At 35.3% G+C, this 27,489-nt stretch overlaps 1 long non-coding RNA gene across 1 annotated transcript in view; it reads right to left on the bottom strand.

Annotated features, from left to right (window-relative positions):
• The window catches only part of LOC116170846, a 92,259-nt gene that overhangs the window by 13,805 nt on the left and 50,965 nt on the right, over positions 1-27,489 (bottom strand). Inside the window, exon 2 of the long non-coding RNA XR_004145330.1 lies at positions 11,730-11,840. This is a non-coding gene — a long non-coding RNA (uncharacterized LOC116170846). The remainder of the gene's footprint in view (positions 1-11,729; positions 11,841-27,489) is intronic.

Consider the following 27,489-nt stretch of genomic DNA (forward strand, 5'->3'; position numbering starts at 1 on the left):
GAAAGCTTCTTATGAATTTTGAATTATAAATTGTGTTGGCGATTTTAGTTAGTGCTTGATTGTGCACGAAGAAGAAACCCGTCCCTTTTTTAGGTATAGGGTACCTGTTTTCCGTGCCAACTTCACACCACTTTTAGACGCATTAACGAAATGTTTTGTACCAAATTGTTACCACCTGCATGATACGCGGACCACGTGGAGAAAAAAATAGGCATGGATCACGGTTCACGGTAAGGGACATTTTCTTATAGAATGTGGCCTGTAGAATCCATAATTTCAAACAGTTCCAAGATCGGGCTACTAGATCAAAAGTTACAGCCCTTTGAATTTTTTGTCGAAATTGGTTTTTTGCCCATAACTTTTGATTGAGACGTGTAATCGGAAAAGTACGAATCGTGTTGGATTCTACGCACCAAAATTAATAAGAAAAAGTTTTTTCCCGAGAAATTTTGGTGCAGTCGATTTTTGGTAAAAAACGAAGGTTTATACACTGCCTTTTTTTGAGGCCGGAAAAAAATTATTAGTTTTGGAATGTACCGGCCAAAATCTATAAGAATAAGTCTTTTTTCGGTCGATTTTCGACAATTCATTTCGAGCTAATGGCAAGACTTTGTATTTTCACCGAAAACGACTACTCCGAAATTCCTCGGGAAAACATTTTATCTACTCTGAGATCAAGGATTATTATAATCCTTGCTCTAGAATCAAATTTGTTAGTTGCCTCCGGCATTGGAAGGTATACTAAGTTCTCTGTTTTTTATCCTTTTTAGTACATACATCAATATGTCGGTATACAATATGTTCATATGTAAGAAATAAATATCTATTCGGGTTATCCGTGCTTTCCAATTATCCGGATTTTCGTGGAGCACGGATGATCGGGATTCTACTGTACTAAGTATTTGGTATCGCCGAATTAGTAATTTTTTCTCAATCGCGTGTAAAAATCCAATATGGTGTCCATAAGAGATAATAAAGTCCAAGTGATTTACTCGAAACCCACAAGTCATAAAAATTTCATTTTAGGCCCACCAGAAAGATGGATTCGCTATTTTCTGATACCTTTCAAAATAAAGGAACGCTAGCGCGTTCTCGGGAATGACATTTTCCAATTTTTTTACCAGAACTTCGTTATTTGTAGAGGTACAAGAAACTTTGGAAGGGAAAATTAATCAACATAAAATTCTGCATTTAAGCGACTTCTTATATCTTACGGTTTACAAGACCCCCCATAGTGAAAATGAGAAAAAAGCTCAGCCTGTATAATATTGTTTTTTTGTCAGGCAATAATTGTTGGGCCATACTTTCCGTTACAGATGATTATACATACTAGAGTGTTCAGAAGGAGATTTTGGGTATGAAGCAAAAGTGATTTATTCGATATTCTCTTTTGACTCTAATTTGAAATAAAAAGACAAACTAATCAATATGGCAATAGTTAGTTACTATACAAGACGATAAAGGGATGTTTAGCCATTGAGTGAAAGATGTTGACTTTCACGAGAGTTAGTTTCCCTGTATCGTCGTGTATAATACAAAATTTTATTTTATAACAGAAGCCATATAAATCATTGTAAAGCTTCTGAGCTTTTTTTTTTAAGCTATAATACTAGTTTATTCATAATATTTACACGTTTATATACAAAATTATTGTCCTAGTTCTACCATTTGTTTACCTAGCTCAGCGATACTATTATTCTATTATTTGCATTTTCATGCCTTACTCAATTGACCTGCTTTATCTATGCATAATAATGATGTCTTAATACCTACTTATTACATGAATTACTTAATATTGTTTAATTCTAGATTAATCCTAGATTAATCTGTGATTGAACATTTCCATAGAAACAGAAATGTCATATGTTCTGAACGTCATTTTATATCGTGCATTTGAAATAAGAATGACAGATGTCATTAGAATGCACAATCAACTGTTTCACTTTATCTACCCTTACCGTTAAAGTGATCACTTTATCTATCCTTACGGTCAAAGAACGGCTTAGCCTATTCATTCAAACTTATTAAATTGTCATTTTAACATATGCTATAAAATAAAGGCTCTTTTTAGCACCTTACTTCATAACATTAAAAACGAGATTACTACAGGGGCAAATGAAATCAATAAAAATGCTCTGGCATCATTTCCCAAAGCGTAGGTACATACACACTCATAAATTTAATACACCGAAAAGAGAGGCTGTAGGCTGTAGGTAGACCAAAATAAGAATTAAACTAAAACATGTAACAAAAACGCAAAACAATGCGCATTCTACAACTACCTCCTTTAATTGTTGAGAAAGTCGCAGGAATTTAAAGGCGCCTATTAACCGACAAAGAATGAACGACTTAACCGCAGAAAACAAATTATGGCGCTAAGAGGAACCGCGCCGTTTTTTTAATTAATTTCTTTTCAACGTTAAGAAACGGCATGGCGTGACAGTAAGGAATTCGATACACGGCCGATGGCGAACTTAATATATTCCTTTTTGATTCGGATATGAATAATATTACAGAACCAACACTAAAAAAACGAAATTATCACCCCTTGTTAGAGTATTTCCATTACCGCCCACAATGAATAATTAACAAAATTATTAAGGCGAATGTCTATTTGATATTTTAATAGCTCACATCATTACCTATACGTTAGGGGTCGGGCAGAGTTTTAAAAAAGGGCGTGAAAAGTATCTAAATTCTATTGTTTGTCGCGCTGAACACACCTTTACACGTTTTTTCAATGTCTAGGAGTTGAACCGATTTATTCCCACAATGGTAAAACCGGGATGATTTAGATTTACTGTGGTTTACATGCACGTATTGCCCAAGCTAACGACAAATCGAGCATTGTGTTCAAAACGGTGCAAATACAAACTGTATCTACACCGCTACATAAATTACGAGTTAACGAGATCTTAAAGTGCGATTTAAACCTTCATACAAGTAGTGCGCATTGTAAGCGTATGCGAAAATTAAACTTTAATCGCTCTGATTTGGTTCCTATTTATAGACAAAAAATGTTGGTTTTCTGATAATTCAAACGCTACCGTTTTAACCTCGGTTTTAAAATTTAAAACTGTTATTGTCCACTTTATTATTATTAAAGGTGCATTAAGTTGTACCTCCAGATATACCTGTACTATTTTGGTTTAATAAAGCACTAACGTGCAAACAACCTAATTGTACAACTCCTCTGAATTTAAACATATCCGTAATTTAATCTGGCACTTAAACTGGTCCTAACAATTAAACCATAAATTGTTACCAAAAATTAAAACCCTAAAAGAAATCAAAGGTAACCCCCTTCCTGGATAACCTAAAATATACATAAGAGAGCTAATCGTAGATGAAGTAGCAATTGTCGATGGACATTGCGTCACAAAAATATCAGCCGAAACGGTAAAGAGAAAAGAACGCAATTATATCCTGACTATAGATAGGCGAATACCGTCCAAGAATACTGCGGAATACTCAAATTATGAATCCGATCGCCAAAGATCAATATGGATGGTGGCAATTAAAATTCAATGGGTTCTAACTCACGCATCATCTGTTTGTTTAAACCAAGTGTACTTTCTTATGACTCACGAAAGAAAGAAATGTGCATAGCATTTTTTTTATATCTCCCCTAGTTTTCGCAATAAACAACTGTCTCAACGACGCCCTGTATATAAATTAATTCAGGGACAACAAATATAAGATTAAGGAACTGGTAGTCGCAGCTCGTAAGAGAAATGACTGCTACATGCTCGGCTACAGCCCAATTGGTCTCGTTTAAACCCCAATAAATCATCCCCTAGAACTGATATCTTTTCTAGGCAAAAATGCTTGCTTCAAAACTCTCGTGTACAGTCTGTTGAAGATAAAGGGTTATAAAGACGGTTAAATCCTAAACAAGTGGATTTTTTTTCTACTGAATCCAAATCTGTAATTAAAAAACAAAACAACCGTCGATTTTTCAGATAAAAACAAACATGTGACCCTTTATATGGAACACGCTGTATATCATTACACCATATGACAGCTTGTTAAATTCTCACAAAAGTTCTTAATGCACTATACCCAAAATACTTCAAATAACCAAGATCTTTCAATTATTTTCTTTTCGATCTAGTTATCCATCTTCTGTTTATTATCTACTTTCGTACAAGATACCCAAATTATCTGGCTATATGAGTGGAGGGTTGGTCTACTAGTTTTTGCAACTTTTGTTATTAAAGCCACGAACCTATCTAAAATGGGTGAAATAAAAATCATTACAACAACAAAAGAGAAACCATGCGCGATTAATAACTTCTTTACGTATACATAGAGTGAAATGTGTAAAAGGAGAATGCATAACGTGGTTGTGCGATAAGGAAAACACGGAAAAGATTTAGGGGCAGTAATACAGTACAAAGAACTCCATTGTTGCCAACACGAAAAGTGACCAAAGTGGTTTTTCTTTTTATTAAGCTTCACTTGGGAAAATCTCGGGCCCTGCTCCTTCATTCTAATGTCTTGTTTCCTAGGCTAAATTGCATGGAAAATATACAATATCACAAAAATGCTCCTTTAAAACTTCACAAAAAGCGCATTGTAATGTTTTTCATATTTCTGTTTTTTTAAATGTAAGATGCGATACAGGATTGTATTTTTATCAATCATCCATAGTTATAATATTAAAAATAATAATAAAATAACAGAAGGGGATTTAGAGAGGGCGCTAATTATTATATGTTCGCGTATAAATAACAATAGAGTCTGCGTATTTTTTGATTTATTATTTATAGTTTATCCATTACTCTCCAATGCAACTCATATAAAAGTTCAGTTGAAAATTTTTGCATACTTCCGCTCACTTCAAATTAAAGTTAATGGCATCAACGAAGGATTCAATTAAAATTTAAACTTCCAGTTCTCGAGTAATTACCTAACTCAAAATGGAAATTTATTAATAAAATACAATGTAGGCAATTTACACACGTCGGACATTTCCTTGATTGAAACATTCAAATCTTCGAACGTCAAAATCGTAAACCTAATCTATTTATTAATAAATAATTGACTTAAACGGAACGGGTTCAATGCACCTACTCTTGACAGTGAAAACAAGGAAGAACACAACTTACTGATTGATTAAGGTAGGCAAGATCAAACTATTTATACATACCGGAGTAACCTTGCCCGAGGAGAACATGAAATCATGAATTGAAACGAAAGTTACGCGTACATGTTTCGAATTTTTAAACAAAAATCACATACCCGACTTCCTGCTTTGCATAAAAACATCCGACGATGATGAGGAAAAATTCCCGAAATGTTTCCCGAATTTGGTAGAAACATAAAGCTTGGGAATTTCATTGGATGCGATGCGCTTTTACGGAAAGGAGAGATATGAATCCAATTTAGATGATTTATATACCCCTTTTTATTAGATTTTAGTGCGTAATATCTTCATCTAAGGGCGCAGTCTAGTATTTCAAACAGCTGCCGTAGCGGACACGAAGACGGTTTCTTAATTTAGAAAAATTTGTGGAATGGAATGTCGATGAAGTAACGGTATTAAGGTACAGTGGATGAAAAAGGCTAATCCTATTTAGCAACCCTGTTAATTTTACAGGAGAAACAAAATAGGAAGTTAAATTTTTATGTGTGAACTCTACATTTCCGGTGCCTGATTTTAAGTGCCGAAAGTACATTATTTTTTTCGCGCATTCATTAAAAAGTCACGTTTATATGTCACTGAAGCAAAATTAATAAGATCACGGTGAGTGTTGATATTATTTTACTATTTCTTCGTCCCAGGAACTCTTGATGTTCCTTTTTCACTTACATCCTATTCTGGAAAATGTAAGAAATGGCAGATTGAAAATAATTTAGTTTCAATTATTTAAATGTGCAGTTAATCTTCAAGTTATATAGTTTTAATTTCGAAATTACGGGATTAGTTCTTGTTCTTGCAAGTCCATGGGAATAAAATTGACGTAGGGAGTTAATACTTTGAATAGAAATCTGTAGTTGTCACAATTTTACATATAAGGGATGATCTGAAAATGGGAAAGTACACATTATTTCTAAATGGAGCAAGCATTGCATTGCATCTGACTTTTGTCCTTTCTACCATTGCTAGATAATTTCGCCAACGAGCGTAGCAGTCGTGTTTTAATTATTTTTTGCATTTGTTTACAAAGTGGAGGTGTAAGGAATGTAAATAATTTTCACAGAAATAAAGGGAACTCTAAAGTTGACTCAATTTCTCTTGCAATCCATAAATACAGTCTTTTGAAAAAGAAGTTTGCCTACGGAAAGTTCCAATATACAGCCCCAATTGTTTAATTTTTCCGAATGATTGCCATTGTACGAAAGACCGCCTCCCAGTCTATTTTTGTATAAACATCGTCATCTGCAGGACATTTTTTATACGAGGTACCGTTATTTTATTTATGTAAATAAAAATTAAGGCTTGTACATCTTGTAATCGATTGAAGTTTAAAACTTACTAAGGAAAATTTGGACCCATCCCCGGGTAAATTAAAGCCGTTTGTATTGCATGTATTTGATGTATTTTACCTTTCATGAACCCGTTAGAATTAGATTTGATGGAAGAAATCAGTGTTACGTAACGAGATAAAAACCACTATCGCGATTACATTACCATAAATAAAATTATAGATTTTCTACTGATTCCACTGCGCGTAATGGTTCGGCTTCACATTTTTTCGTCCATGACGGGTAATTACGGACTCCTCCTCTTCAGCAGCTTCTCTTGACACTTCATTCAAATCTGAAATTGGCTGAATCACATTCGATGTGTTCCCGTTTTAACTTACGAACCCAGATCTTCAGACATCTCTAGCAGGTAAAGCTTTAATAATCCATTTTTCGTCTTTACTTCGGCCACTTGTACAATTCCGTCAACAGGACTTGGGGGAAAATGCTTACTATTTTTCCAAGTAGCCGAACCTTTTCTTATTATTATCCTCGACACGTTACCACTTTCAAATTTTCTTTGCCTTTCATATTTCTTGTTGGGGCAAGAATTGATAGACACCTCTTTCTGAAACGGGCTTGTAGAGACTACGTTGAATACGTAAATCGCTCACAGTAGCTTCCTTCTGTACTGGAAAACTTGCACTGCAATTGTTTCATAAAGAAGAATGGTGTCAAAGCTTCCGTTAAAGTAGCTAATGGTCCACTCTATAGCTGCTAAATAATTTCGTAATCCCTTCCGATCCAGTTTAGCTCCCCCAATGATCCTCTTCATTAAATCTTTAATATTTAGAACGGATTAATCGTTCCAAAAATCCGCCTCATCTCATGTATGGATCTTGGACTGTAAGTACTTTTGATCAGTACACGATGCAAATTAACTTCATCCATAGGTTTACTGTAATAATAGCTTGAATAGTTCTTTTATTTAGGAAGCTTCTCTGATAGCCATCACCAAATAGAACACGAGCTAACACTGATTTTCCTCTTGTTCCAAATTGCACCTTCACACCTATAGTCCTTTATAGGACTTCATTGGTGCAAACAATATTCGATGTTACGATGCACTATTTACAGTTGCTTCTTTAGTCTTTTCTCTCTTCTTAGGACAGAACAGCAATAAACGCTTACCGTTACAATCCGAACACTCCACTGGAACCTGACATTTGACCTGGTTTCACTTTGATTAGCTTTATCATTTCTTCGCATTTCAATTTACTAGGTTTAAAACAATCCTGAGGTTCACGGTTACTTTTGCGGTTACTGGACATGACTTCACTTCTTGTACTGATTTTTCCATTAACTTTTTGGGAAAATGTTTTTCCTTCTTTGGTGTTGACCAATCCTGTTCTTGCCAAAGAGATCTCCTGTTCAGCACGAGCTTCAATGTGAAAAAAATCCATAAGTGCCTCCAATTTGTTTGAATTTAGTTATTTTGGTGGCATAAAGTTAGGCGTCCTTTAGAAGACTTTTTATCATGTAAAAGTAGACATAGGAAGTCCCTATGTCTACTTCTACATGAATATCACTGTATATATATATTTTTTAACAAAATGGCAACTTTAACATTACAATCTAGAATCAGTTTTTCATTTAAAGTTGGTTCGTTCAAATTTCAAGGGAGAAAACCACGCTCGAACGACGAGCGCTCTAATTGTCTCAAAAATGCTCGCGAGCATCGAGCTGTTTTGCAAAGTGAAACCGCTTGCGAGTTCCGAGAACTTCTAAAAGTGCTCGAGCGGTTCGCCGGAAAAGTGCTTGAGAGCGGAAAAAGCGCTCGGGAGCGGAAAAAACGGTCGCGAGCAGCGGTTAATCCTTCAGCGCTTCAGGGCGGTTAAAAGCGCCCACGAGCGAAAAAAAATGCTCGGGAAAACAATGCTTGCGTCGCGGGCAGAAAGAAGCACTAGACCGCCGAGCAGTTAAGTAAACGCTGGAGTTTCGAGCACCAAGCGCCCGCTCTGAAAAGGGCTCGCCTTTTCCGCCCTGGAGTGCTTTTTCGACCGAAACGCTCGCGAGCAGTACCCAGCTCTGAAAGTTAATGATTATTAACAAGCTCCTAGCGAGTTTAAAATTTTGCGGTGTCTGTTCGTCTGTCCGTTAGCACGATATCTCGATAACGCATGAAACGATTACGGTGAAATTTTGTACGTGGATTCTTTATTTATTTATTGAAATAAACATGCCTGGGCCTAGTTACATATTTCCCTTACACATAAATGAACTTTACCAAATTTGTAGATCGGAGTTCGTGAATTAGCAATGTAGCTCAAAAAATAAGGAAAGCCATCTCTGTTATGAACCGAATTGCATGAAATTCAATATGAGTATAGCTTTAGCCATATAAAACGCAATTCCAAAAGTTGAGACTAATCGATCAACATTCACAGTGCCCTTTTCGCATCTCGACCATTTACAAACCGGATTGCAAACTTTCTTATTTATGGAAGCAATTAAATGAAATGGAAATTTCTTTTTGCACATGGTATAGCCTTACCCAGGAGCTCGTTTTCTATATGTGTTTATACGTTTGTTTATCATGTGAATTGTGTATATTAGTAGTTTGACATACTGTAAAGTTACTCTGAAAATAATAGCGAAAACTACAAATAGGAAATTCTGTAGAGAGAAGTGTAAACAATTTTTCATTATTTGATTTTTTTATATATATCCAAAATTTTATTATCACTTTGTATTTAATTTTGAGAGCAACCAAGCAGGTTTAGAAGTCAATCTTTGAAAAAATTTTCAGTAAGTACGTCACCGTAAAATTTAAGTTAAGGGCTAGCCTCGGGGCTAGCCTTGGACCAAACTAAAAAATGGGACGTAGAAGAAAGGTGCCGTTGCACTTTGAGGAGATAATGAATTATGGAAGAACTTAACGCTAAGGAACGAGGGGCATTCAAGGGAATTTTGAGAACTTGAAAAAATAAGCTTAGGCAAAGCATTTTACTACGACAGTTCAACCTCGTTTCAGTTTGACTGATGAATGGAGAAATGAGGTAGTCAAGATTCGAAAATGACCACCCAATCATAGTTTATTTGTAGGAATGATGGGGAAACTAAAAGAACGATAGATGAGATACATCCTCCGATTAGAAAAACTACATGAACAAGTTATACAATGTATACTGAAATTACTGGTGGATTAATTAGATCGGACAACGATTTCATTAACTGAAAAATATCATATTCTAGTTCCTTATATTAAGACATTTAAATGAAATTCATCTTCCGGATTGGCTTTCAGCAGGAATAACACGATAGTACGAATATAAGGCCGAAAACCCGAAAGTTCTACGATATTCTGTTCCCAACATATCGATCGATTTATAAAAAGCACCCGCACAGCCGACAGCGAAACAATAAGCTCATCTTTGAGAATCAAAAATGCGCTAAAACATTTTTAATTATGAGCGCCCCTGTTAAAAAATGTTAGTTAGGCAAGGTTTCTTGATATTTTGCATTCCAAAATTCTTGTCGTTTTTTATTAGGCAAATAAACCATCATTTCTTACTTTGAACTTGTACTGGAGTCGAGACCTAACCTGATTCAATTCAAGCAAGGATCCCCTTTGAACAATTCCGTTACCAAAATTTGTTGTTGCCGATTATAATTACCTGGTCAATGTTTAGACCAGAATTTTCGGCGTCGGTCTTGAATGTAACTTTTTCAGAATTTTCTACATAATATTTTGCTATACGTACTGGAGTTGCAAAGAAGTGTTTTTGTTTAATAATGAATAAAGGACAGATGTTTCTTTCTTTTCTTATTCGGTAACTTCGTCACACTCCTAATCGTAATTTAAAATTTCATTAACACCGGCCCTGATTAGCATAAATTTACAACGAAAATTCCTCGCACGTTTTTTAGCCAGCACAGCACTGCTTTACAGGGAGTGAAAAATAATATTCCCAGCTCGACTTTGTGCTTTTGCTTTTAAGTGAACGACACCGGTTACCATCCCCCTGTCGAACAATGAATAACCACTTGAAACAAGCGCGCGTCAAGTTTTCCGACACCTTGTGTAAAGATTCTAAAGTGATAATGACACAAGCATTTCGTCCTTTAGCAAACGAAAACACCTGCAATCAAGTAAATTTGTTAGCGTAAAATAAACATTGTTTATGTGAAACACGTCAGTTTTAGGGGTGCTTTGCCTTTCAGATTACTATCGCGCCAACCTGGGGGTTTTAATTACATAGTTTTGTATGGGGGAATTGCAGTCTCTTGAACAAGGCGCCGTCGTAATATTGTGTTATTACATTTCTATGCATCACCACGTCAAGGTAATTTATTGCACTTCGTATCTGTGTCGTTACAGCACTGCGCCAATCTGAAGTCTGTGGTCATAGTCGTTTAATGAATAATAAATAGACTTACATGTAATATACATTATTTACAGCGCATTTATTATATAGGTGTGTAATACGACTCAATACAGAAAATATCGTGCCATCCATCAATGACAACCATATTTTAACATAAATCAGAGAGTTTTGATCCTTTTTTAAAATGTCTATTGTAATTTTTAGTACGCTTTACTCCTAAGTGTAAGCACAATTCGATAAAAAATATCCCATTCACAGTTTAAAACGGTATCAAAGTGACAGTTCATATGCATTAACTAAATTTTTAGAGCAATCTGTAAATTCAGTCAGTCGTATTTGTTTAGGATGAAAGCTCAAGAGACCATTTCCTAAAAGAGGTACAACTAAAACCTTACTTGTACTATTCAAATTAGAAGTTATCTTGATCCACTTTGAAAAGTATAAGGTACGAACATACCATGCTACATAAAAAGTTACTTACCGTTATCGTGAAAGATTAAAGATTAATTTTACTAATTAAAAACCAATGAATGGTGTAGAAGTAACGCGAGAGTTAAATGAAATCAAAACATGTAATTTAAATTCCAATCAGTGGCGCAATGTTTCCAATTACACACTACCGAAACTGTTAGTTAGTAAGTGCATGGACCGTTGTACAAATGCAAAACTCTCACGATCAGAACAAAGAGAGAGCGGTACGTCCAAAAATAGCCCTGCTTAAAATAAAACAATAAATGCAAATAAACAACTACTCCATTTATAGCACTTAATAATAAAACAAAAATCTGATTTAAGTACGCGAAGTTCATGTTAATTCATTGAAAGTACACGAACCTATCTATTGTAATGTCGTTTAAAAGTCATACAACATTTTATCTTGTCCTTTATAAACAACGTTCGTGCGATAAATACATGGTAAATAAAACTCACCCCTGTTAAATTATCAAGTTCTCCGAGCCATTCATCCAGGAGCTGTTCGGGATCGCCTTCCTGATCCGAGTCGGCATCGCCCGCTTCTGCACTTTGGGCTAATTTATTCATCTGCAAGCGGAAAATTTAAGGGTTACTTTATTTGGTAATGGGCTTTAATCAAATTAAAACAGTTTGTGAGGTGCGTCCATTGCGTAATCGGAAACGCACGTCTGCGGTGGTTACGAAAATGGTAGAATTCGTTAAGAGAACGTGAGCGGTATGTAAGATGGATGGATTAGCACAATCAAGAGGTAATAGCCATTGATACTTGGAATAATTCGTTTGATTTTGGTACTGTTATGGAAAGGTTCGATTACCTCTCGATTTACTTCCGCAATCAAAGAGACTTTCCAAGAAATTTTTACTCAATTTTCTGCATCCACATTCCATAGCAAATGATGATAATTCTAGTTGTATTGGGTGAATTGTAATAATTGATAACTTGAGTAGTTTCAGAAATGGAGCTATTTTCTTCATTTAGTAACATATTTTTTTTGAAGGTACTAGATTTCATTAATGAAACAACTCTATGGGTAGAAAAATTAAGCAATTTGATTAGTGGAATAGTATTCGTAAACCGTCATGGAAATGAAACCTGACTTTGGCTGCGTCATTTAGTTTCAATAGCGCTTTGTTCCTTAATGCATTCCGGAATTAGACTAGATATCTGTAATGGGGATCATATTCAGTCATTTTATTCGTGATATTTAGAAACGCACATTCAGCATAGCACTTCGGCACGGCATCGTGAGATTTGATAAATTAATATAGTTGAAAAATCTGCGGGAAGCTTTTATTTGATTCGTAGGGCGGGATTTAAGCAACGAATTAACGATTAAATATGGCCGTCTGCGTTAACAATTCACAAATGAAGGGTTTTAGCAAATGAGGCGACCAGTGTTGGTCCATAAAAAAATTGGTACCTATTTGATTACTTGACATGGCCAGCAGTAAAGAATTTATTCGGGTTTTTACTAGTAGCATAATCAGTGTGTAGTCTAAAAATTAAAGTTGGTAATTAGTTCGCATTTTAAAGTCAACCGTACTGCGTGGTGTCTAAGAAAAATGAACGCATTTGAACGCTTGCGTGTAGGTATTCGTGTTTGGAATGAAAATTATTAAGCCAGTTCCGGAAGAGTGATTGCTAAAAGAAAACGGGCCGACATTTAAACAAAAAAGGGTTACGTGACGCTAATAAGCCCCCCAGATACGATCATGAAATTAATAAAAATGGTTATAGGGCATCTTAATTAAGGGTTTTCAACAAAAACATTATTAGCGGGGAAAAGCCCTAAATTTTCCACAATCTTAATTAAAAGTTCACTTCATTTCGTCGAAATGTGAGGTTATGTTACTACAAATCTCATGATTACTTTTAAGTTGGTAAGAGTGTACGCAACATTCATGAGTGCCCATTTCAATTTCTTAAGAGGTTATGTTATTTTTACACGATTTAATAAACGTTAAAAAATCATGTACAGCTATATGTGTTTCTAATTATCCTATAATAGCACTAAGTAGTTCTCTACATGTTTTACATAATTCATGTGAACCTACAATATTTACACATGAGCAGCAATTTTATCTAAGCATCATAATTAAATAGTTACCAATTGCACATTTTAACTTGTTTTATTAAGAAATCAAGAGAAGGAGATTAACCGAGCTTGGAATTGTCAAGGACAAACTAATTAAACGCGCCAGTATGTTTTCATTAACATAGAGCTTTTGTTAAAAATTTCAACGTCAGGGTTTGCTGTTCGTGAAACTATAAAAGAGATTAAACTCTGTTTTCTTAGTCGTAAAATTATTGTAGTTATTGTTGAATATTCCACCACCCTGTATAAACGATATCAAGCACGTGTTTAAACATTTTCAATTTCAGGTATTTGCTGATGATATTAAGTTATCCGCCAATTCCTATTACACAGGGTTTATAGCTATTTTCTGACCTAGCAGTATCGGTAAACTACATGTTTTTAATTACATATTATAACTGATATAATCAACAGTCCAAAATGTTTTCTCCGTTACCTTGCCAAAAATTCCTAAGATTTTTGATTTTTCGTTAATTTTATCAGTAACACGTTAGTTAAATTATTGGGTATATACATGAAATAAATAGCTTCACGATAATTAAAACGTCTTTGTCCATTCTATTTGTAAGCCTTTGATTTCATTGGATAAACACAATTAACTAAGACCCTGCAATTAACTCACTTGTACTTAACGCCTATTTTTCTTAGCCCGTAAGAACTGCTAATTAGAAAAGAATTCGGATCTTAATTCTTTTCTTTCGCTCAATTATTTTCGTATCTCCACTTGCTACCCGATGACAGCTAGCAACGAAAACTCGTTTCGCATGTCAATACCTTTCCAACTTGATCCATGCCATTGTCATGTACATTCCCTAATAAGTTTCTATATTTAACTAGACGTCAAACGTGAAAGGTATTACGTTACTTACAGCTAAATATAATTTTATGAATAGAAGAATGAATATTGTAAAACCGATTCCATTAAAATTCAATGTTATTTTTGGACCATATGGTATAAACGCCCCAGCAATGTCTTCAGTATTAAAATGATTTCAATATATTTAAAGCCTCTGGTTATTTTCACTGTGCCCACAAGTTAGTTGGCGCCTACTCAACTTTTACATACCTGTTATACGTAAGGCCCTTCCCACGTTACTTCAACTTTATGAATGAATTTTATTTCAAGATTATTGTAAGCCTGCTTTATTTTTTCCCTTACGAGTAGTTTCGAATTTGCTTCCCGCGTCGATACTTTCGAAATCCGATTATGCATGAATCAATTAACTCGATGTTTAAAAAGCTTCTCTAATCCCGATTGAGTATGCAAAATCCGTTTAAAACTCGACAGAAACATCGTTATTAAAAAGTTTAGTTTAGGAAATTATATGCGAGGCATCTTGCACTTCATAGTAATTGGCCCTTTTTATATCCCGCGCAAGGGATACATTAATTAACGTTCTTTGCAACGCGGGTACTTATAAATTATGCAAAAGTCATAAACTCGCGATATCATTTCAGTTATAAAATCTTGGCAAAAATGACTCGTTTACTGGAATATTGGGTTACATACCACCATGATAGAGCTTTATAGTGCATTTATTGCCCATTATTCTCGCTCCCACAACAATTGCAATTTTCACGGAAAGTCTTTATGAAAATGTTGATACATTGCTACACAATTTTGTATGGTATATAGATCACACGTATTATTTTTTTGTATGATAAAATGATCAACAAGAATAAATCATAAATCGACAAAATAATTCCAGATTAATATAATGAGGTAAGTATCCTAATTTACAACCAATCAGTGTTAATTTTACTTTATTAAGCTGAAACACCAATTACAGCAACAGATTTCTTAAATAAACGAAAAATTTAGTTTCCTTGATTGATCCTTGCTCTTTTAATTGGAAAATTTTATAATGAGGGAGGGCGGATCCATGTTTCCTTTCGATGAGATACTGTGTATTTTAATGTACTTTGCCCTTATTGGTGTAGGTGTACGTGTAGTTTACAGGGTATCTCAACTTTAGACGGTAGTTTCCCGGGAAACAATTGAGGTATATAACGATCCGCGTCCATTTTTGACACTTTTATAGGGATCTTCGTAATCGTTAGGCGTCATGTACCTTTTTTGCGTCAAACTTAAAATGGTAAAATCAAAATTTGAACTTAAGAGGTACGGGGGAAAATAAAAAAATCGGTAATTTCAGGACGACCCACTGTAGTAGTAGTACATCTTATTTCTATTTCCCGTCATTTTGTAATCAAACTTAGATGAAATGTAAGTTGAAAGTGAGCTCTATGCGACAATGAAGTTTTCAAGATACATATATCCATTTGAAAATCGTTCAGTTTAATATGCGATCTTATGGAGAAACGTCCCAGTCTGACCCAAACATCGCAATAATAGTTATTTATGTATTAAGGGCATAATCAAAAGATTATGGCACGAGAGAATGTTTAAAGCCCGGCGAAGGAGGGCTTTTAATTTCTCGAGGGCCATAATCGATTATGCCCGTGGTACATACAACGTTTTATTCTATTTTAGCACAATTTCTAAAAAGTTAAAAGGGATTAGTAGTTCTTGCAGGAATTTGTCGCTAAGCAAATATGAGTGGTGTAGATGGCGTTTTTTGTGTTGCTATATGGATACTGAAACTGTTTACTTTTTATCAAACAATTCGCTGTTGGAAATGAGTGCAGTTGAAATGGAAAACGTTTATTCTGACGAAATATTATACGTGAATTCGAAATCGCACAAGGTAAAGTGGTTCCTCATAAATCCAAAGATCTATATATGAAAAAGAATACAGCAAGTTTTGCGAGTGGCGGTGTGCTAAAAATGTAGGCAGAAATTGCGATGAGACACTCGTAATGGCGTACTTGTCTCAAATGGTAAGGAATGGCATTTAAATATCAAATATTTATTAAATTATCCTGCTTACTTTGTTGTAGTCACAAGTTTATAAACCTTCGTCACTTTGGTGCACATATTCCAAACTAAAAAAGATGCTGAAAATTAAAGAAAACGTTGATATCTCGAAATTTCTTATTATTACCGAATACATGAAGAATAATTCGGTGGGTGATGAAGCAAAGAAGTCTTGGGTACTTCAAAGAAAGGAAATTCAAGAATTTATGCTAAATGCTCCTGATATCAACTATTTGTTAGTCAAGGTAAAGCCATGTAATTTGGTTCCCATTTTGACAATTTTTAATAAAGTGAATATTCTAGGTTGTGACAGGTTTCGGTATTTTTGGAGCCTGCAGACGGCAAGAACTGCATGATTTAACTGTACAAGATGTAACAACTGAAGGATCGGTTTTGTTGGTAAAAATTCGTAGGACCAAAACTTACACTGCTAGGCAGTTTACCATTGTCCCGAACGATGGTTTCGTGGATTTTATTGCATTATACAACAAATATGTTGCCTTACGACCTAAAAACGTAAAAAGTGACAGTTTGTTTTTGTCGTATCACAACGGCAAATGTACTTCACAGCCAGTAGGGAAAAATACCTTCGGGAAAATGCCTTCAATGATTGCTGAATTTCTTAAACTACCAAATGGAAATAAATACACAGGACATTGTTTCCGGAGAAGTTCTGCTACCCTACTACTACTAGCTGAAAGTGGTGGTGATACACGAACATTGAAGCAATTGGGTGGATTGCGATCAGACAAAGTAGCCGAATCTTACGTAGAAAATTCTCTGCAAAACAAAATCAAAATTGCTCAGAACATCTGTAGAGGAGCTGCGATAAATATTCCACAAACCAGTGAAGGGACTGTTAGCTTAGGTGTTGGTTCATGTGATGTTACAATTTCTAATCCAAGCAATTGCACTTTTAATTTTTATAAATAACGTGATTGTATGATTGTTCTGAATAATAAATTTTTGATAGTTAAAGTAATCGTTGCTAGGCAATTTTTGACAGTTCTGTGCCATAAAGTCCAATTAATACCCTCATTTGGGGGCCTATAAAAAGGATTATAATCTAAAATAGAATAAAATATTATATTCCTGTCATTTCGGGATGAAACTGCCCTCTAAAGATCCTTTGTAGGTTAGCTACCTACCAAAATGTAATTTTTGGTACAGACAAAGGGAATAACAAGTCAGTATTCGTCTGCGTCGCTATATTTATTTGTGTAAATTGTTTATGAACATGTATTTGCTGTCAAAGACCAGTGCACAGTAACATAATGCAGAAGGTAGAAGAATATATCATTTATTACTTAGTAATAGTACTTATACAGGGTGGCCATTTGAAAACGAAACAGAGCCTATTTTGGGAACCTCAAAAGATTTACGTAAAAACCCTGGGACCCGTCAATTTTTCATTCAAGGGGGAACCATTTTCTTGCTAGTTTCGCCCCCCTAAGGGCAAAGCGCTAGCGGGAGTGACAACCGCCCCCAAAATTTTAAATCGAATGGTGGGTCGAGTGATACCTTATTTTTAAGGTATTTTCATGTGGATTATAACCCTTAACTTTTAAATCGCTACTATATTCCCTAGCCGATACAGGGGCTAATAAAAGTTATAAAAACGTGTCAACATTTTCTTATGAAAATGTGAATGAATTAGTTAAATTTTGGTTATTGTTGAGAGCGTTATTATAGCAACATTTTGAAGTTTAATATTGATTGTCAATTGTTGTTGTCAAATCATAGTAGTGACAAATAGCACTTTAAAGTTATTTAGTTGCAAAATCGGTACATTGAACATCAGTGATAATGGTTTATCCACTTCCTGAAAGAGTTGAAATAAATGCTCCTTTTTCTATTGGGCTGATTCAAATCCCAGAATATTTCGTGTGGTGCATACACAACATCCCGAAAAATTGAATGTTTGGGCTGGCATTTTTGGTAACCATATCCTAGGCCCCTTCTATTTACCTCGCAATCTAACAGGAGAGATGTACCTGGAGTTATTAGAAAATACGATTCATCCAACATTAGTGGAGATACTAGAAAATAACAACGAGTACTTGGAAAATCGTTTAGTATTTCAGCAAGATGGTGCGCCACCCCACTATGCTGCAGGGGTTCGTCAATATTTGGACCAAACGTTTCCAGGACAATGGATTGGAAGAAGAGGAGCTATTGAATGGCCTCCTCGTTCCCCGGACTTAAGTCCGTTAGATTTTTTTATGAGGGCATTTAAAAACTAGAATGTATGGTAGTCAGCCAACATCGTTAGACAACTTGCGACAAAGAATAATTGATGAATCTCGTCAAATCACCCTAGGAGTTTTGCAAAAAGTACGGGAAACGTTTGAACAAAACCTGTATTATTGTATGGAAGTCGAAGGCCAACATTTTCAACATTTACTTGATTGAGTTTAGCTTTAAGCACTTAAAATAAAATTGATTTAAATCTTAAGAGTTATAATCTACATAAAAATATCTTCAAAATAAGGTATCACTCGACCCCCCATTCGATTTAAAATGTTGGGGGCACTTGTCACCCCCGTTATGGCTTTGCCCCCAGGGGGGCGAAACTAGCAAAAAAATGGTTCCCCCTTGGATAAAAAATTGACGGATCCGAGGATTTTTTCGTAAATGTTTTGAGGTTCCCAAAATAGGCTCTGTTTCGTTTTCAAATGGCCACCCTGTATACTGGGGGTAGAGAAGTCTAGTATTATTGCCTGAGCACCAAGATTATATACCGAAGTGCCTCGGAATATAATCTTGGTGCTCAGGCAATGATAAACTTCTCTACAGTGGTTTGTATATTATTTTTTTTACTACTAGTACTTGAAGTCCTGTAAATGAACAGACGTTTTAATCGCCCTTTGTGAGTGTCATTTTCCCACACTCTGCTCTTTATTAAATTAAATTAATTCATTTCGTTGTTACCTTTCTGTAGAGTATCGTGAGGGATTAAATCAGCCTCCTCCCCTATTTTGATAAGGGGTAAGAAAAGTTGGTAGAAAACAATTCCTTTTATTGAAACCGTTAATTAGAATACCATGAAAGGTAAAAGCGATTTCTAACATCCCTCAGGTCGTCCATTGATCTTAAAAATGGGCAGCGATGGAAAGTTATAGCTCGTAGATACCAATCCTTTTCGATGAGCCCTGTCATTAGAATACCATGAAGGATAGAACGTGTGTTCCCCCCCCCCCCTCCCCCAGTTTTACTGGCACCACCATGCACATGCAAAATCTGAGACAAATTGTTTGTCGTTATGCACGTTTTACTGTCAGAAACATCATTTTGGGAAATATTTTATTCTTAAAAAATGCGCTAAATATTTTCCTACGCATAAAAAGGATACAAATAATTATTTCCCCCTTCTGAAAAGCTTCTGATTATTTTAAATAATATGAAAAACCAAAATTTAAAAAAAAATCAACAAAATCGGAGCTGTTCTTGAAAACTTCCCAATATTTCCTCTTTTATGTATTCATTGACGCGACTACTACTATGGTTTACTTTTTTATTTTAAGACGTCCCAGATGAAGAATTCTGAAATTTCTATAAATTTTAATTACCACTGTGATCATTTAACAAAAAAAAATTAATACAGCTATTTTTTTAATGTTACGATTGCGGAATAGTACATCAACAAGGATTGTAAAAACAGCATACTATGCTCCCATCCAAAGCATCCTCTTATACGCAATATTAGCATGGGGACGTATACTTCACATTGGCGATGCATGTTTAGATTGCAGCGCCGAGCCATCAGAATTATAGCTGGGTTGAAATACAGGGAGGATTGCAAGAAGGCTTTTATTGAACTGAACATTCTTACTTTTCCTTGCATGTTCATTTTCGAAGCAATTTGTTATGCTAAGCAGAACTTATCAATGGCAAAAAAACAATGTAACGTACACGATCACGATACTAGGCTTAAGCATAACATTCGAACTAAGTACTGCAGGTTGTCAAAAACACAGGATGGTGTAGTCCACCAATCTCAACTTCTGTACAACAGCCTTCCTAATAATATAAGATCTATGCCCATTGGAGCTCTTAAGTCACGCCTCAAAACATTTCTTTCAAAACATGCTTTTTATTGTCAGGAAGAGTTCATGAAAAACTGTTATGCGATGTAATATGTAAAATTGTACTCTGTTATCTTCCTCTGTTAGTTAGTCTCTGAATGTACCTTTGTATTTTGTTTGTAATATTTTTTTTTCCAATGACGACCGTAAGTGTACCCACACGGATAACGGTATAATAAATATTATTAATATTATTATAAATGCTATGGTAACAAAAATAATTTGGAAACTGTCACTGCTAATGTCATAAATTTGGTGGTGGGTGACAAAGGTGTATTTGATATTAATAAAAAGCAGCCAAATTAGGTAAAGAATTGATACCACCGAAATCCAAAAAACTATATGACCAGCAGTAGGTACGATGCGTTTAAGAAGTAGTGCCGCATACAAAATGTGGAACAAACTACTGAAATTGCCTTGTTAGTAATTTCATCCTTCGGGATTTTCGTCCAAATTTAATCCCGGCGGGACAAAAAGTGACACTTCAGTACTTGTCATAATGGAGTGAACTTTAGTCTCGGAAGTACGAAAAAATATTTTCTATTCATGTTCATAAAGAGTGATTCAAAAAATTCAGCGTGTTTGAGGGTGTTTATCGTGAACGAACCTCAATACACTTGTCAGATGGACCCTAGGACGGACCTATGACGCTGAATTTTTTTAATCGCTCTTATAAATAATAAATGATTCTTTACAACAATGTTCGAAAGCGATATAAACGTCATCCCTTTTTGTAGGGGATGGAAGGGGTTAAACTGAACGAAGTTTTCTGATAATTTTACTCGAACCTTCCATGATGCGCGATGCTCCTCTTTTATGTCTAAGTACCAAATTTGGTTCCAATCGGTTCATCCGTTTAGCAAGAAATACCAGTTTGACACACTTGCGCATGCGGGATTCTCCCCGAAAGCTTTTCAGCTTTTCCTTTTTTAGGTAGGTACGCATCTGTGCACGAAATTTGGTTTAAATCGGTTCAGCGGTTTAGCTGGAAAGTTCTGGTGCATGTGTAATTCCGTAAAAAAAGTGTAGGGTCCTTTTCAACCGAATGCAATACCTCCCTTACAACGCACGAGTGGTAAAAATAGGAACTACTTCTCGTTTTGGCCCATTTTCAGTCTCTATTTCCCGAAGTACTTGCTTTACATCGTAATCTGACGAGAAAATAGCTAGCCCCATCGACAAAGCTACCGCTTTTCATTGTTCGTTCATTTTCGCAATAAAGAGTCTCAAAATTTCTTAAAGTTTCTGGGCGACAAAGTAATAATTTGAATCAAATTCCACCCTAAAGATTTAAATATTTTTTAATGATTTTTTTACAGTGTAGCTTCCACTAAAATAAGTCTCTCACAGTAGACGATGGTACCGGTACAAAACTTCCGTTCAGAAAAATTGGATTTTTAGGAATATACACAAATTTGTTCATTGGTATGCAGATTCTATAAGCAACATACTATTGGGGTCGCTGATCAGTCCGCCAATCAACCAATGTCAGAGTTATCGACATACTTTCCTGCCCATTTGGTCATTATAACTAAAAATTTCTTTTAGGTAAAGGATATTATCTCCTCCCTTATTCATCGCTTTTGGGAGAACTAATTTGATTAAAATTTGTAATAGGTATAATCAAATGTTCTTTTGTTAATTTGCCGCGCCAAAATTATTTCCGGTCCCGGCAAATCCCATTTTATAGCATGCTACATAGAACGTTTTCTCTAATGCTTCAGGAAAATAAAGTTATGCTTACAAAGAAATGTCTAGTTTTGAGATTTACAGCGTTATATTTCATAATCGGTTAGGAATATTTGCATTTGTTTATATTTAAAATAAATTATAAAAGGCGCTAATTAATGCGCTAAACTTTCATACAGATTCTGGTCATTACTTTGGACCTACTTAATTAATGTTCATATTTGTATCGCATTTTCCTATTATACCTAAACATTACAAATGGATCCTGTACAACAAAATATTTCGGCCACCCTTTACCCCAATGGTTCAACTTTATGCTTCCCTTTGCATTAAAGGTTAATTGAATAACTCATAAAATAAATTAAAAACTAGTTGTCAGGTAAACTTCTGACTTGACTTTCCGACTACTTTTAATAGAGTCATTGCAATTATCTTTGGTCATAGTATAACATTTAGAAAATGCTCTCTAGTTACGTATCAAAGCCAAAATAGGACGTTTTCGATACTTTCCTTTATACATACTTCATATGTAGTTGATGGAAAGTAAAAAAAATGGGTTCATCCGTGAAATCTAAAATCCACTTTGGTATTAAACTATTAGCCCAGCACACATTTTTTTTCAATCTTCTCAAAATGAATTGATAACGTGCCTCAATAGTTTTGCTGAAATTACAGTTTGGATAAGTGCAGCCCTATTCGTCAGCTTTATCTTAAAACAATTTGCATAATTTCAAAATGTTACTTCCCATATGGCGAAGTCGAGCAATTACCAACGGAAGGAACAAGTCGTTAAGGAAAATGAACCCTATTATTTTTAATTAACAATAAAATAAATGTAAAGGAACAATTTCATTGCGCTCACTTTAGAATGTAGCAAAAAAATTCCCCCCCGAAAGCGGTAAATCACAATAATTAATGTCCTAAATAATTTAATCCATATGCTCTCGCAAAAACGAAAGGTCGAGAAGTCAGAAACAGCAGAATTTGATTGTATGCGAGGGGTCCGACTTTTTACTTTTATAACTTTGGCAGTGGATATTGATTTTGGACGAGGAAAGTTGAACACAGCAGTTGACAACTGAAACATAGATTAATTGCCGTACGCCATAAAAGAAAGGCGAAGAATCTTTGCATTCAAATCGGCTGATTACTTTTTTCGCAATAAAAAATAAAACGAGGAAAAATCGCCTCATTTAAAATACATTGAAAAGCTGTAAGAGAAAAATTTCACCTATACATTTAACTTTCGCGTTTTAGTCACGCACAACGGAAAATAATGGTCTGGAAAATCCGTTTTAAATTTTTAATAATTGGCACCTTTCAACGAAATTTGTAAACCATTCACGTAAATGAAGTAAAAAAATTACTGAGAATTCGAATTTTGTTACAACTCGATGATTTACCTTCAATTTGCCTACTCCCTTTTATTCTGTAGCTCCATTATTGGTGGTCAATGAGTGGAAACGTTGGAAAAGTCTTCAATCTACAAACAAATGGTTCTTCCCTTTTCAATATACGAGTATTTCAAGGGTTTACCACAGAAAAGTATATCACTGATACTTTTGCAAGGGTAAGATTAATGGAACGCATATTTTCATAAATGGATTTCCATTGGATGCTGTAAGGGAAATATGGAGTAGGCCTACCAATGGTCAAAATTTCACGAACGTGGAAATTAGTTTCATTTATATTCAAATATCTCACCTTAAGGGAGTTACGAGATATAAATTTGAACATCTACAGCATGTCTGCGCTAATGCAATGTACTGCTTGTGCAGGAAAAACAAACAGACAAGCAGTAATAACAAATTCCATCTCCCGCTGTTTATGTTCATTTCTTGATATACACATTCCTAAAAGTTTCATCCGAGTACAAGAGCGCAAAGCAAACGTGCTCGTCGCTCCCTGAAATAGTGCCGTAAAGAACTAACCCGCAATTACACTTTCGGAATTTGTAATTATCCCCGTAAAATTCCTGGAGCTTATCGGTTTACCGAAAGAAATTTCCAGATGGCGAAAGTAAAATAATCAATAGTTCCCCTTCGACTTGAAAAACCCGACCGAAAATGACGATCGTAAAAAATAGTAAACTTTTTACGGGCGGAAAACTTTTACATCGTGTACTGAGAGAAAACCAGGCGGAATCTTCAAATTTAATTTTAATTTTGTTTTCCGCGGGTCAAAAGCACTAAATTATTGACGCCATTCGTCACAGTTGGTGCCATTTCGCTGTTACACAGTTGGCTAGATTTAACTGTCGTTAAATATTTCAACGGGAGTTACTGCACTTACAAATTACGGATATCAAAGTTAAAATAAGCTCTCTGTGTATAATTAAAAGACTCGAAAATAGATTTGCATCGCGCGATATTTTAAGAAAAGTCCATTTTTCATCCATCGATATTTACTTTATCGTATAATGCCGGGACACGTTTTCAGCTCGTTTTTTCCCCTATTGATTTCGTAACAGGTTGAAAGAAAATTTTGTACGTGGTGTATTTTACACAATATCGTCGAAATTTATTGTTAACGCAGTTGTAACCTCTCCATTTAGACGGAGAACTATTCTCATTCGCGGTTAGCTGGTTACAGTTACATTTAGGGGATGGTATTTCCCGTTTCAAAAATATGGTGCGTCATTGTTGTATTTGGGAATACAAACTTAACGAACCGTTGAAAAAGGTTTTCTTTGTGCCGTTTACGTTTTAGTTAAATCCTAATTTTCTAATAAAATAAAAGGCAAAAACAGTTGTAGGATCAATTAGGGACGTTTGAATGGAACAAAAGGGCGCATTTTCTCGTAAATGAAGAGAAAAAGACCGCCGTCGTTATGTCGCAATATTCAGGTGGTCGCAATTTGCATCGCATTTACGTCATAAACGAGATTACACAGTGTAAACACAATCTAATTGGGAATGGATACACTATGCGGAAACTATGATAGAACAATGCGACGATAGCAGAATCGATATATTCAGTCTCGAAACGGTTTCTTCTATTGAAATCGTTTATTAGCTATTTTTTATTATTTGTTGGTTAGTATTGGCGGCAAAATATCATCAAATTTCATATGCAATAGTTTGCGAATCATTTGTAGACCGTTTTGTAAGGTTGTGATGAGTTCAATTAGTCTTGAATATTAAATTAACCCACGACAATTGTGTTAGCTCTTGTTGCGAAAAAAAAAACAATTCACGCTTACAGGAACAAAGCACACGGTCAATGTCGATACCTTTTTCAAATTTTAAATGAAATATTTTTACACAATTTCTTAGTGAGATCCGATCATTATTTTTATACAAATCAAGAAAAGATTACAGTACCTTACATTTAGCGTTCTTAGGAAACGATGCTTTTGTTGTGCTAGGGATTCTAAATAAACCAGTGACACTTGTGCAACAATTTTGGAAAATTTCGAAAGCATGTTTCTTAGTAACCTCCCGACGCCGAAAGCTTTCGCTATTTAAATCTCAACCGCTAGAAAATCCGAAAACGACACCCACTTTCTGAACGCAACGACCTCAACTAGTGTGCCAATAGAAAACCAGCATTTCGGCCATTTCAACCGGCTGAAATGAAACAAACGCAATTTTAAGGTCCAAAGAGATCGTGGCAACAGGGTAGCCTTTCCCCAGCGTCGCCCGAGACACCTTTTTGAACTATGTATCTTTTATCGCTACACCTACTTATGTTCATGTTTTGTAAGAAGCGGTATATGTGTAAATTTCCATATCTTGAATGAAATACAAATTCAAAAGAATACGTTTTGACCACTCGTTACCATTTTTCGGTGGGTACAATAAGAAAACTGCACAAAATCCACAATAAGTTTCACCTTTTTTTAGACTAGTGGACATGTGGAGTTCAACTAAGACAATGAATAGCAAAATAGTATTTAGGTTACAAGCCCATTTCACCAATATTACTCTTAAAGACAACCGAGTCTTTCTTTCCTTTGTAAAATTTGCAATTCAAGCAGATGAATAAATGGGAATTATGTCTGCCGATTGAACAACTGAAAAACTGTATCGCTAAGTGAATGTATTTCGCTAATAAAAGAAAACGTTTGATTCCATTGCACCCTTCTCCTAAAGCTTCAACGCATCTGGAGGAAGCCTTTATGACTATAATATGGACCTGAGGCCTCTGCGCTATAGCCTATTGTGCCATATCACGGAATCTGAATTTATTATTCAATGACCATATAGATAATTCTTTACTGCGGACTAATGAAACTGTAAAATTGATTCTTTTTAGTTAACTTGCAGCACGAAAGCGATGACTGCCGTTCATTGTGAAGTACACTTGTCTGAAATTAATTCACTGCAATCAAAATGAAATTTGCGGCGTTCCAAACGGACTATGCGGTCGGAAGACCAAATTTACATTGACACAAAGGACGTTGAAATGCGAAGTTTTTACAGTAATTAAAGCAATTGTCATTGATCATAAAATATTACGGAATAAACGTTAAATTTTAATTAACGCTTTAACGTTGGCAATAAATCATTTCTGGTACTTTCCCGAGACTCAAATTGTTAAAGTGCATCGGCAGGAATAATTTTAAATTCCGCACGGCCCGATGCCGTTTCCCCGCATTGTAAATATTGACATACTTCTCCAAAATTAGACGCATGATATGGCGCATAATAAATTTGAAAATAAACAAGGAAGCTGTAACAAAATCCAGTATCCGCGTGGTATATTTTTGGGTGTTTTACATCCGGCTATATAAGATGACCGTTGCGGGGATTTTTCAAACTTTACGATTCTCACAATCCTCTTGAATTAAGGTATTCAACCACTGTCCCCATTTGATAAGACAGATGGGGATAACGGTGGAATCCTCAACATTGCAATACAGAGTATGCAAGGGGGTTTGATCAATACTAGCTGCCGCCGCTGCAGTTTAAATTCAGGCTACTTGCACTAGGGCTAGGTATTGAAAATCCACGCCCTGTTTCATTTTCTTTTTATTCTCCTATTATATTGCAATGGCAGCCGAAGATATTCCCTTGGAAAATAAAAATCTATTCCACTGCGAGATTAAATCGATACTCTTATTATCTACCATCATAATTGAATTGCACTCTGGCGCTATGTGATGAACTCCTCTTGTTAAGAAAAGAATTTTCAAATGATTGCACGCTGACTATTCAGGTCGGCAGTTCCTGAGTGTCGACTTCAGTTGAAAAAGGATCATCCAGATGCGGTCGGAATATGTAATAACGAGGGAGAAAGCCGAAATTAACCCGTACAGTTTCCAAATGTATTCGCCTTGAATGTTTCTCCCCAAATTATTTATTAGTTTGCGGGTCTATCAGAATCGATCATGTAATCGCCTGAAAGCTTTTTTGTCGGTATTGTTCGTTGCAGGTAGGCACGATGAAAACTGTTAATAAACGACAATGTAAATATTTAATATTGTTCGGTTTCGGTGTAGGCCTTTCGAGCAGCTTCGTTTCATA

The sequence above is a fragment of the Photinus pyralis genome, unplaced genomic scaffold (genome assembly GCF_008802855.1).
Source record: "Photinus pyralis isolate 1611_PpyrPB1 unplaced genomic scaffold, Ppyr1.3 Ppyr1.4_LG5, whole genome shotgun sequence".
NCBI classification, from domain to species: Eukaryota; Metazoa; Arthropoda; class Insecta; order Coleoptera; family Lampyridae; genus Photinus; species Photinus pyralis.